A 13,818-nucleotide genomic window follows, 5' to 3' on the forward strand; every position below is an offset into this window, starting at 1 on the left:
AGATTTTTAGTACAATTTAATAACTGTGCGCTCGCAACTACTTGTTCGTTTCATTCATTCGTTCGTTCATTCATTCATTTCACTTCGTTCAATCGCGTTTATTCTCGGTGAATTTATATTTACACGCCGATCTTTCTCCGAACGCGGAAACAAACGTTCGGCCGTTTTTCTTTTCTCTCTCCTGTCTTTTTTTCGGCGAATTGATTTTCGGTGTATCAAAATGGCGAGCGGTGGATTCAACGATCGACCAGACACTGCTCGTTTCCACGCCGACCGATTCAAAAAACTACCACGATCCTTCGCCACGTTTCCCCAACGATTCAATTTCGACCTGTACGTAATTTTTTAACGCGGCGAGTCGAGAGACGAGAGCGAAAGACCCAAAAATTGGTCTTCTCGCGTCACGTTTTTATCGCACCGTATATCAAACACCGAGATACGAATGATGATCGATGCGCCCGCAGGATATTACTCTCTGTCGTTGCGTTATATGTATAACCGTGCCTGTTTTTCCTTTTTTTCTCTCCTTACGTCGCATTCTCCCCTCCGAAAATAATTAGCTTTGCCAGCCGCGGTGGTCACCGGTACGTAGCCCAGAAAACACACCGAAATTGATAATGCGACGATTTACGCGCAAACGTGGATCTACACCGCGATCGTGACGAGCTTGCGAATAATTTTGAACACGTCGTAAATGCCTTTGTTCGGCCGCGTGTTCGCGTTTGCTGTGTTTCGTTATCGGCGTGTATTCTGGGTGTCTTTCTGATTTTTAAGATATATCGCGGACGGAAACGCGACCAACGCCGCGTGAAGGAGAGGATAATGAGAGAAGCTCGCGTTTATTATCAACGAAATCGTATAACGTTGATTCGTAATTGCGTCGCCGTTGCGAATTTTCGAGAGATGTGTTCACCGAGTGAAGTGCTACGTTACAATTAAATTCTCCCGGCGAAAGTCTCAGAAATATTTGCCCCCGACGGCAAAAAAGGAAAAAAAGAACGAAAGGGAAACGTAGGACTTGAGTCAGAGCGTTTTCGACTCTTTCTAAATAAAGCGCGCGCGATTAATAAACAAAATTCTAAGCAAAATGGTGTCAACTATTTTTATCTGGGAAATTTGAAAATAAAATTTGAAACGATACAAGAGAAAGTGCAATAATAGTCTTGAAACTACGAGAACGAGAGCCTTTATTTCATTTAGCAATTAGCTTCATCGAGTGTGAATGCGAATCGACACAACGAATGTATTTAATCGATTCTCTAACATTTATAATGAAAAGATTAATATAAAACATTATAAATTATTTTATAAAAACATTAATATGTTTGCCATGATATTCAAGCTATTAATAACCCATGTTTGTTAGATCTTCTGTTTTTTTTTTCATGTTTCGACGAGTATTAAAATAGTACCGCTTGCGCTGGCAGCTGATTGCGGACCATAACGAGCGACCAAACCGTATACAATAATTCGTCGTCTTTTTCGAATTCATCGGCACGTCGCCGGATAGAAATTAAGTTAACTAAGAAGTAATAAATTTGAAAGGAATTACTAAGAAACAAATAATAAAAACTGAGAGAATATTGCAATTTCTGGGTTTCGAGAATTTTTTTTGTCTCAAATTTTAAGTATATTCAAAGTATATTAAATAAGTTTTAAGTATATTTAAATGTAACCCAGGCGAAACAAGTGGACAAGTTTATTACGTCTTAGTAATTTCCATCCAGTGGTGTCGTACCGACGAGTTCGAAAGAAGAGGAGGAAAGCGACGAATTGTCGTGTACGATTCGGTCACTCGTTATGGTCCGCGAACCAGTCGCCAGCGCAAACGGGTTAAGCTTTCTGCTTTCGCTCCCCGGAACTATCTGACCACTACAAGTAACGAACTTTTTACTCACCCTATTCACCCTGTATATATATATATATATATATATATATATGTTCTCGAAAGTGAATACGTAATTTTCTCAATAATTCATCTTTCTACGGCCAGTCGAAAATTTCATTCGGCGGTCACGTGGCAAGACAGCAAGCACCGTTCTGAAACTGATTCGATTCGCTTTACACTTAACAAATTAACAGCGTTCACTCGCTGCTTTGTTGGCGAGGCTTTCGACATGGGATTTGCAGATACTAGGTTACGCAAGCTCAGCACGGAGTAACGTGTCTCTTCTCACGTCTTCACCCGGGGCCACCTGTCTCTGTCTCTGCCTCTGCCTTCCTTATTCTATGCCATAAGTACGCGCGAATTAATTACGAGACCCCTCTCATTTGCGTCAGTTATTATGAACTTCGCCGAGCAACACCGGTTTACTGAATTACAGTCGGAGAGTCTCGAGTGACATATACACGACTCTCTTTGCGCGAGGCAAAATCGAAAACAGCGAAGTCGTATCCCTTTTTTTTCATCGTCGTCGTCTTCCCGTTCTTCACCTATCGTACTTTTTCCTTCCCCCGTTCAACCCCTTCGTGTCGTGCGAATCGAACTACTCGATGCTAATATATGCGAGAAGTCCGCGAGAGCGATCGATCGATCGTCTCGCTCTATCCGCGCTCGGCTGCATCCCCTTTTTCTAGAGCGTGCCCACGCTCCGATGCGCGTTTCGCTGCTTTGATTTTATTGGGATGAACACCATCTGTAGCGAAAGTACGGATTCTTTTGAAACGAGAAGAAGCGAGAAGGATTTCGTTGGGGCCGTGGATTGGACGTGTGCGTCGCGACAAATTATCGGGAGAATTCGAAAGAGAGGGTGATTCTGGATCGATCGAGCGCGAGTAGATTTGTTCGACGTGTAAAGTTTTTTATGAGGAAATATACATAGTGAAAAGTATCATTATAATATTTCCTTTATTAATATTACGTGGTTAAGATTTCGTTCGAAAGATTTGATAATTGAATATTACTTCATAAATACTATAATCAATATACAGAAAATATAATACAATAAATATACTGTAATCAATAATATTTTTAAATACAATAATCAATAAATTTGGTTAATATATATTACTTGTTATCAAAAACATTAATATTTAATTTTTGTTCAGTGTAACGAAGGTAAATCAACGAATCATTGTATAATATATTAATAACACTTTTAGGAAAGTTCTTGGTGGGATTCAAAAGATTTAATAATTGAATATTACTTCTTAAATACTATAATCAATATCCTATACTGTAATAATGGTACAGAAAAAAAATATATTGTAGTCAATAATATTTTTAAATACAGTAATCAATAAATTTGGTTATTATATATTACCTGTTATCAAAAATATTAATATTTAATTTCGTTCAATGTTTCACGATGGTAAATCAACGAATCATTGTATAATATATTAATAATATTTTTAAGAAAGTTCTTGGTGGGATTCAAAAGATTTAATAATTGAATATTACTTTTTAAATACTATAATCAATATCCTATACTGTAATAATGGTACAGAAAATATAATACAATGAATATACTGTAATCAATAATATTTTTAAATACAATAATCAACAAATTTATTATATATTACTTGTTATTAAAAATATTAATATTTAATTTCGTTCAGTGTAACGATGGTAAATTAATGAATCATTGTATAATATATTAATTATATTTTTAAGAAAATTCTTGGTGGGATTCAAAATATTTAATAATTGAATATTACTTCTTAAGTACTATAGTCAATATCAGAATATTCTTGGTAGGATTTCATTTGAAAGATTTAACAATTGAATATGACTTTTTGAATGCTGCAAATATATTTCATTCAATAAATTTGGTTATCGGACCAACAATTTCGCGTCGTATATTATTTACTATCAAAAAATAAATTAATGTTTAATTTTATTCGCTGTAACGAATGTAAATCAATGAATTATTGCACAATATTAATAATACTTTCGCGAAAATTAATATTTAATTTAAAATTTTGATCCGATCGTGTACGATACTATCACGTCGCAGATCTGAATAGCGACGTTGAACGGTTGTGCGTCGTGTCTCTACAAATTCCTTTCGATAACATCACGTGTAATCGTTCATCCCTGAAGAACTGTCGAAACGACGTTGCAATATAGTAGAAGGACGTTACATTGAGCGTTTAAATTAAATCCACGCCGGCAAGATCACTTCAGTTGTCATTCTAATCTGAAATCTCGTTCAAACATAAATTTCACATGTTAATTTAAAAAATTTAAAGTCCAAGGTCATATCACAAGCATACCCGAATGTATTGTTTCAAGAGCAACGTGATGGAGTAGAAATAAAAATGCTTGTTTCCTGCATGAAAAAAATGCCGAAAATAATTCTTCCATCCGATTCGTCTCTTTAATCTCAGTTTCAGCTACGTCAGGAACGATTTTCATGCTATTACCAACAGAGAGAATATATATATATATACATAGATAAATCGAGTGGCCTGATTTTCGCGAACAACCCCGTAAATGATTTATCAACAAAAAAATTGACATTTAATTTTATCCACTGTAACCAAGGCAAATCAATAAATTAAAATTACCGTCAGGTAAAAAAAAAAAAGAAAAGTTAATATTTAATTTAAGATTTTGATCCGATCGAGCGAATTACTATCACAGACGTAAACGTCACGAAAAATATCGACGTTCGTTACACATTCTTCCCTTTCGTAATTCGCTGATCACAGGAGATCGACCGTCCATTTTGAAATCATTCGCAATTAAATGTATTAACAGCGCCCGGAGCATTTTAACGTAAACGCGTTCTGGCCGATTTACCAACAGATTCCATCCGAGGGCGGATGAACGTACCATGACCTGATTCTACTTTCGAATCTATCTTTAAATCTCTCGGCCGCGCGTACCACGCTCGGGGGATATACTCGCGTATATCTGGCCCGTAGCGTATATCTGCTAACGAACCCAAGACAACCTATACCGCACGGGTTCGTCCAATTTCCTTTCCCCCCTCCCCCTCGCTCTCTTTCGCCCAGCCTGTTACACGAGCGCCCGAGCGCTTGAATCGGCTCGAACGTGTCAAATTTAAAAAAGACATTTAACTTTTTCCGTTGCCGCGCGCGTTTCGCGACTCGGTCGTTCGTTAAATCTCGCGAATCTCCCCTTCCCCCGCCGCCGCGTAACGGAACGATGAACACGCGTTCGGAACACCGAGCTTGAACTGCAGTTGCAGAAAAATTGACGGCACTCTCTCGAAAACGTAGAAAAATGGCGTTCTCTTTTTCCCTTCCTTTTTTTTCGCCCTTTCGTTTCGTTTTTAATCGTCGTTCTGTATCGTCAAAATACGCCGGCGGAAAGCAACAGGAGAAAATAGAAAGAGAAGGGAGAAAGACAGCGAGTTTGTTCTTTTTTTTTTTTTTTTNCCCCTCCCCCCGCCGTACATACGTCGCGTTTCCGATTTCGATTTCTTCCCTGCTTTCTGCGTTTCTTGCCACTTGCAACTCGACGTGGAAACCGAATCGGCTCTTCGTTCAGTATGAAATTTAAGAAACGAAACTGAATACTTCGGTTAAATATATATATATATATATATATATATATATATATATATATATATATATATATTTAATTATATATAAATTATATATAAATATTAAAATTTAAATATATATATATAATATATTAATTATATATATATATTTAATTATATATAAATATATTAAAATTTAAATAAATATAGTATATTTAAATATATATATATATATATATATATATATTTAACCGAGTCGAAGGATTCAGTTTCGTTTCTTATATATATATATATATCAACCCTTTGCACTTCAAGTATTCACCCCACACACACACACACACACACACACATATCAACCCTTTGCACTTCAAGTATTCATCCCGAGCATAATATTCGACAACCTAGTAGGAGATTAATAAATTCTTTTAATTACATGTTCCGTCGCATGATCGGTCAGTACTCTGCTGTTTCTCTGATTAAATAAATCAAGAAATCGATTTACCCCGTCAGAAAATCTTTTCAATCGTTGGATTTAGGATCAATGTGGCTTGATACTTTTTTACTTGGAGTTTGACATTCTTTCAATGGATAAAGAAAAAGATGTACGATCCAGTTAAAAGAAAATAGAGATGACCTTGAAAATTTGAAAAACCACGTAAAATTAATACATCATGTTTTACCTCCCTTGAAACCACGCAACTTTTGTATTAAACAGTTTTTCATTGGACGCATTATTTAAAAATCATTTCAAGCGTGTTACGTGAATCACCCTGTACAATAAATTGAATAAATCAAAAAATACCCCGTTATACATCATGTCAAAAAATCTCCTCAATCATTGGGTTTAGGACCAATGCCAAGGTGGCTCGATACTTTTTTACTTGGAGTTTAACATTCTTTCGATTGATAAAGAAAAAGATGTACGATCCAGTTAAAAAAGACCTCGAAAATTTGGAAAACCATGAAAAATTAATACGCTATATTTTACTTCCCTTGAAACCACGCAATTTTTTATTGGACCCATTATTTAAAAGTTATTTCAAGCGTGCATGTTACGTGAATCACCCTGTATAATAGAAAGTTATTTGAAGATAGTAGAATGACGACGATGAATTTGCTTTCGGTTGTTATACAAGTAATAATTTAGATAATGATTGTTTCGAGACATCAAGCATTGATTCTGTCGAAACATAAAAAAGCAAGAATACTTTAATTTAGTAATTGCAACAGATATTGGAGAAAAATAAGAGTAACATGGTGAAAATTCTGTCTGTTTAGCAACAAATTCTCGAGGGAGACATCAATCCTGAACGGTTAAAATTTTCTAATTTGAAATGCACGATACGAACGATAATTCAACATTTCGAATGAAACTGTTCACGAAATCCTTACTTGTAATTTTGACTTTTAAACAAATAATTTACCGTGTGTGCACAAGAAACTAGAAAATTTGTTGTGAGATATATAGTTAAGAAAAAGTTGGAGTGCAAAGGATTAAGCACATTGTTTCTGTTATTTCGTTCAAATTGAACGCAGTTTTCTACAGGGTGGAGCCAAAAGTTTCTTCCCGCCTACTTCTTTTTCCTAATAAAACTTTTAACAAGAAAAAGCTAATTTGGTTAATTTTAAATTAAATTTAAGTTCAATGATTTTTCTACTGTACTTTGAAAGTTATTTCTTTCAAATGTCGAGAGAAATATCTAATAAAAAGTTACGGATTTATTTTAGTTAGAAAGTGATTTTTGGCCCACCTTGTACTTTTACTATAAATCCCTCATTCCGTTCGCGATGATTCTACTCGTGCGTTTAAACTCTTAAAATTATCCTGTATTTCTCTAGTGTCGTAATTAACAAGTTGTTGCAGATAGTTGTAAAAATTGGAAGTAATCACGATAGCGTTCGCCAAAAATGTATAAAATCGGGGGGAAGGGGAGGGGGAGGGGGGGAATGACGCAACGAAGAAAAGCAACTTTGTCGGGAAAATCGATTTGAAACAGAAAGTTTGCCAGGCGGAAACTTATTAATTACACGGCCATTTAGTAATGGAAAGTTTTTGTTCCCTTTCCAATTTTACTAATAGTCTTTGGGTTTTCAGAGTCTCTAATAAAATATTGTTTGCGTGTATATTGGTTACCATTAATTAATATTAAAACTTTAACACTGCTCTCAATATATATATATATACGACACTATCGTATCATATACACATAAATAATAAATTTCATCGAATAATTAATTTTCGTCCCGATTCACTCTTTTTTAAAATATTTTTTCAATATTTTTTTACATTTAGAAATTAACAATTTGTCACATGTTACGTCGGTCTGGATTACGTTTTTGTGATTGTACACAGGGTGGATCAAAAGTTTTTCTCTTTTTTTTTTTAATAGAACAAAATATAAGGAAAAACTAATTCCATTGATTTCAAATTAAATTCAAGTCCAAACATGAATTTAAATTAGTGTGCTTTGATCATAATTAAAAAAGTAATAATTAAAAATCATTAATTTTGTAATAAAAAAGATTACAGGTTTATTTTAGTAGAAAGTGATTTTTGGAACCCACTCTGGTAGTTGGTATAACAGTAGTAGTATCGTTAAATTGAGCGATCGACAGGATTTCCGGAAGGGGCGTTCGATAACGAGAGTGGAAACATCGTCGAGAGTGTCAGGAAAAAAACGGGACTGGAATTAGGCTGCAATCGATTCTTCCGTGCACGAGATCCTTCGAGAAAGTCGTAAGAAACAATCGCGTTAGCCGGGCGGACGAATGATTAACAGAGCTCTGGTTTTCGGGGGAGAACCGTTATACAGGGTGGTCCATTTAAGCGAGACCATCTAAATATCTTTTGCGAATTGTGACAATACAAGAAATATTTTTTGAATTATACAGGATGGTCCACTTAAGCAATGATGCAAGAAATAGTTTTTGAATTATACAGAGTGGCCCATTTAAGCAATGATAAAAAATATTTTTTGGATTATACAGGCTGGTTCATTTAAGTGAGGTCACCTAAACATCTTTGCGAATTGTAACGATACAAGAAGTATTTTCTGAGTTATACAGAGTGGTCCACTTGAGTGATGATGCAAGAAATAGTTTTTGAATTATACAGAGTGGTCCATTTAAGCAATGATAAAAAATATTTTTTGAATTATACTGGGTGGTCCATTTAAGTGAGGTCACCTAAACATCTTTGCGAATTGTGACGATACAAGAAATATTTTCTGAGTTATACAGAGTGGCCCATTTAAGCAATGATAAAAAATATTTTTTGAATTATACAGAGTGGTTCGTTTAAGTGAGATCACCTAAACATCTTTGCGAATTGTGACGATACGAGAAATATTTTCTGAGTTATACAGAGTGGTCCACTTGAGTGATGATACAAAAAATATGTTTTGGATTATACAGGCTGGTTCATTTAAGTGAGGTCACCTAAACATCTTTACGAATTGTGACGATACAAGAAGTATTTTCTGAGTTATACAGAGTGGTGATACGAAAAATATTTTTTGGATTATACAGGGAGGTCCATTTAAGTGAGCCCACCTAAATATCTTTGCGATAACAATCGTCATGATACAAAAAAATATTTTTTGGGTCGTCACAATTAGCAAAGATATTTAAGTGGCCTCACTTAAACTGAATCACCCTGTATATAACGCCGCCTCCGCGAGGAGGAAGATACATATGTACAACTCTCCTTTGACAGTGCTTGATAGATCATTTAGTCAATGTCTTTTTCTTTTCATCGTTTTTTCTTCCCATCCGTCCCCGCCTCTATCTTCCTCTCCCTCTGCTCTTTTCAATTTTGCAATTTTCATTGCAAACCAGTCTACGGAACTCGCGCTCCTCGAGTGGCGGAGAGCTCTCGTTAGAGCGAGCGTAGAGGACGAACGGATCAGAGATCTGGCTCGAAACGGAACGGGAGTTATGAGCCGATCGTGGATCTTCCTCGTCCCCGTTCATTTATTCAGCATCGGGTGCATATCTGTACGGTGCCTGGACTTGAATATTTTATAGAAACCATTGCCGGTGTCGGCGCTTGCCGCGAAGCGCGTGACGCGAAGCCTGGATGCGCGTTGACGATCGGACGAGTCGTAAAATCGATGAGAAACGAGTGAGGAAGACGGTTCGGAGAAAGGTTTTTCTCTCCTCTCTCTCTCTCTCTCTCTCTCTCTCTTTTTCCTTTTATCGGATTGGCGAGACCGCGAGATCGGGTTTGAAGAATAGCACCGATGACGCGGTTTGTTACGTCGGGAATTTCCTTCCCTTCCTTCTGACCTGCCGTCTCTCCGAGATCGCTCGTCTTAATTAACGAGCGATTTTTCCGGACGGCGACCGACTGAAAGGGATATGCCAAAGTCGAGACTCCAAAACCGTCGGGCATTATATAAAATCGATGGGCTCCCTCGTCGAGGGGTGGCCCCCGAAGAGGCTTCCTGACTTCTGTTCAATTTTATAGCTCGGTCATTCATCCTCCCCTCCCTTCTTCTTCTTCTTCCACTTTCGAGCAAGGAACCAACCTCCCCGGCCGACGGTCAGGCGAATTCGTTTCACTTGCAATTAACTCGAGAAGAAGAAACGAGAAAAAAAAAGAAAAAAAGAACTCGGCCGGTGTATGGCCAGCGCGTTCACGAGAGCGCCGATTAAAACGTCACGCTCGCTAGCTTGGTGGGGACAAATTCGTGCTTGGAAGTCCGACCCGGTACCGAATCTCGTAATATTCGAATTCCACACGCTCTCCTGATTTTTTCCCTCCATTTTTCCTTTCTTGCCTTTCGCCGTTACCTCGGAAAACGTACATAAATAACCACTATACATATCAGTGTATATATATATATATACAGGGCGATTCATGTAATTTGCACACCTGAAATAACTTTTAAATTATGCGTGCAATGAAAAATTGTTTAGTACAGTAGTTGTATGGTTTTAAAAAGAAGTAAAGTATCGTGTGTCAAATGTTTCTGGGTTTCGAAATTTCCCAAGGTCACATCTTTATTCTTTTTAATTAAATCATATTTTCCGTTTTTTTTTTTTTATCATAAATCGAAAGAATGTTAAATTTCAAGTAAAAAAAGTATGAAGTCACATTTGCCCTAAAGTCAATGATTAAGGAGATATTTTATCATTCGATCTATGGGACGTTAATGTGTAGTTTTCATTCTCGAGACAAATTTCAAGACAAAGTTCAAGTTACGTGAATCACCCTGTATATAATTTCGGTATACATATTAGTAAGTGCAGGGTGGAACCAAAAATTCCTTCTTTTTTTCTTCTTTTTTTTTTTTTAATAAACCATTAAAATATAATTAAACTAACTTTATCAATTTGAAATTAAATTTAAGCTGAATCGTGATGGTTTGAAAATTATTTCTTTCAATTGTTGATCGCCAGAGCGTCCGCGATTAAAAAAAATATACGACAAAATGAATTACGGATTTATTTTAATAGGAAGTGACATTTGACTCACCCTGTATACATATAGGGTCATTTTTATCTGCAAATGCAGTTTCAAGAGGGCAGTAATTTGGTACACTTACGATTAGTTTGTCTCTAGGTAGATTCGTGTTGGAGCATGCACGAAGATCATTACTATTTTTTTCAAGTATAATTGTATATTCTCTATTTTTACCGTCAGTCGACGTAGCAGGTCATTTTCTGTAGGAAAAAAAAAAAAAAAAAAAGAAAGTATTAACCTGTATATGCATCGAAAAATTATTTATGAGATCCACCGTATGAAAGACGAGAAAGGAGAAGAGCGGTATTCTTGTATTTATACTTGTATTCTTGTCTTTTATGTATAGATTTTACAAAAAAAATATCTCCTAAACCAACGGGTTTTAGACGTAAATAGGTTGCAATATACATTTTTCGTAGAAAATGACCCGCTGTATCGATTGATGTAAAAAGAAATTCCACAATTATACTTGAAAAAATGGAAAAACAGCGACCTTCGTGTATATCTCCTCTGTCGCAAGTGTACCAAACTACCACCTTCTCGAGACAGAGAAAAAAAAAAAAACTGCATTTAAACCACTTTTCAAATCAAACTTCCACATCAAAATCCTGTATTAACCATCCATATTTCATCGAGCAAAACGAACGCTCGATGTTTCGTACCCGATTAAAAGTAGCCCGCAGACGCTGCCGGGTGTTCTTTAAACTGGTCTCTCGGTACCGGCCTGGGTATCTCGTTTTCATCCGTCATTATCATCCATCGCCAGGTTCTCTCCTCCCGTCAGAACGTCAAACACCAAAAGCCAAAACTTCTGGCTGTTCCGTCTCCCCCCCCCCCCTCTTCGCCCCGTTTCGGAGAAAGATTTTCAATCGTAACCGACATTCCATCATCCTCAAACGCATCGCGGCCAACGGTCCTGCAGGTGTGGACACGGGCTACGAGTAAAACGGTTGCTCCTCTCTCCTCCAACCTCATTGTTCACCCATTCTCTCTTCCCCTCTCGCGGCCGCCGTTTCTCTCCCCTCTACCTTCCCGCCCCCTCCCCCCGGTAGATTCGTCGCCGTGTTCTTCTCGTTCTGTTCACCGAGCAGCCCCCTCTTCTCCTCTCTTTCTCACAACGAAAGTGGACACATGCTTGGCCCTAGTCACCGTCCCTACGAATTCCAGGGATCAATGCGTCGCGTCGGTGCACCAAAACGCCTGCGCCACCCCCTTGAACCCCACCACACCCACACAGTCGCTTAGCCGAGAAGCAGCAGCAGCAGCAGCACCACCACAGCCACTACCACCACCAGCAGCATCACCATCACCATCATCAACAGCAGCAGCAGCAGCAGCAGCAGCGGCGGCGGCGGCGGTGGCGGCGGTGGCGATGGCGGTGGCAGCAGCGCAGCAGCGACAACGAGGACGATAGTAATGGTGGTGGAAGTGGTGATGGTGGTGGTGGTGGAAACCTCTACCAATGTAACAACCACACCGACGCAGCAACAACAACCCTCGTGGTCCGCGAGATATAACGATAAAAAACGTACGTAAAAGTACGTAGACCTCTGGACTCTGCAATATACTTAGTTTCTGCGTACGTAGCGATCGTACAGGTCCCTGTCGTCGTCGTCGTCGTCGTCGTCGTTGTCGTCGTTCCATCCCTCTGCCATGGTGAATCTGCCGCCGAACGGAAAGAGAGAGCAGAGAGGAGATTCACTCCTCGTCTACTCTCGACGGCAGAGTAGAGGCAACCGTGGAGAGAAAGCTTCTACCTTCTTCAACTTCCCCGTCTATCGCCCCCCCCCCTACTATCGAGCAACTTTCGCCTACCCCTACAGTCCCTCCGCTCTTGCTCCCCTCGCTCCTCGTACGCGAGGGCTGCGGAGGGGTGGAAACGTATCCACGCAGATACTCTCCCTCTTCGAGCGATCTCTCCTACAGCGGCGAGAGGGCGCTCCCCTCTCCATCGCACGGATCGTGCGCGGCGGCCGAGCCTCGGAAATTCTGAAAGCGGTTCGCGCCTGTGCAGCTCGCGCGGGGGTGGCAAGGGACCGAAAATCGAGGTGAAAGGAAACTCCGCGGATCCGGCCTAAGGGTCTCTCCTAGGGCTGGTGCGTATTCGTGCTCTAGCTGGAAATTTTACCGACGTCGCGCGGCCGTACTCCGACGTTTCTATCCGATAGCCCAACGGGTCCCTCGCCCTCGCTAACCGATCGAACGTGTTTGCCGAACCGTGAGAGAGAGCGACATTGTTGTCGGCGTTTCGGTTTCTCTCTCTCTCGCTCTTGCTCTCGCTCTGTATTCGGGACGGGAGGAGACGGATCGCGAGAAAGCGAGAGAACGGACAGCCAACGTAACGCGGCCCACCTCCCTCCCTCCTTCCCCGCCCGCCTGCCCGCCGATTGTGTCGCGTTTGTCCCGCGTTGTCTCTGCTTCGGGCCCCGAACAGCGTTTACTTGGGTTCGCGCGAGTACGCGACAACACGCACACGCAGGCAACGACGTTACGCGCGTAATAATAACGAGCGAGCGAGCGAGGGCGATTCGGTGTGTGCGCGACCACCGTGGTGACGCATCGCGATACGCAACTCGCGATTTGCATATCCGATCCCGTGTGCGTACGCGAGCGCCCGCACGCGCCCGCGTGTGTGTGTGTGTATATCTGACTCTGTGTGCGTGCGTGTGCGTGTGTGTGTGTGTGTGTGTGTGCGCGCCTCTCGGTTTCTCCCTGCGTTTCTACCGCGGATCCGGAGGAAGCCTCTTCTCCGAACAACGAGGGACGAACACGCCGTACAGTTTGCTGCAGAAAGAGAGAGACAGAGGACATTTACGCGAGATAGCGATTACGCGACACCCCGAAACGACGACTACGACTACTCGTTCGATCGCCAGTGTGGCGGTGGTTTCTTCTTCC

The 13,818-nt window shown here is 39.7% G+C and overlaps 1 protein-coding gene across 1 annotated transcript in view; it reads left to right on the forward strand.

Moving 5' to 3' along the window:
• Positions 1-9,864: 9,864 nt before the first annotated feature.
• The window catches only part of LOC122528642 (hemicentin-1-like), a 145,573-nt gene continuing 141,619 nt past the window's right edge, over positions 9,865-13,818 (forward strand). Inside the window, exon 1 of the mRNA XM_043653984.1 lies at positions 9,865-9,878. The gene's annotated coding sequence lies outside the window, so the exon portion shown is untranslated. The remainder of the gene's footprint in view (positions 9,879-13,818) is intronic.

The sequence above is a fragment of the Frieseomelitta varia genome, unplaced genomic scaffold, assembly GCF_011392965.1.
Source record: "Frieseomelitta varia isolate USP_RPSP 00005682 unplaced genomic scaffold, Fvar_1.2 scaffold_254, whole genome shotgun sequence".
Classification (NCBI taxonomy): Eukaryota; Metazoa; Arthropoda; class Insecta; order Hymenoptera; family Apidae; genus Frieseomelitta; species Frieseomelitta varia.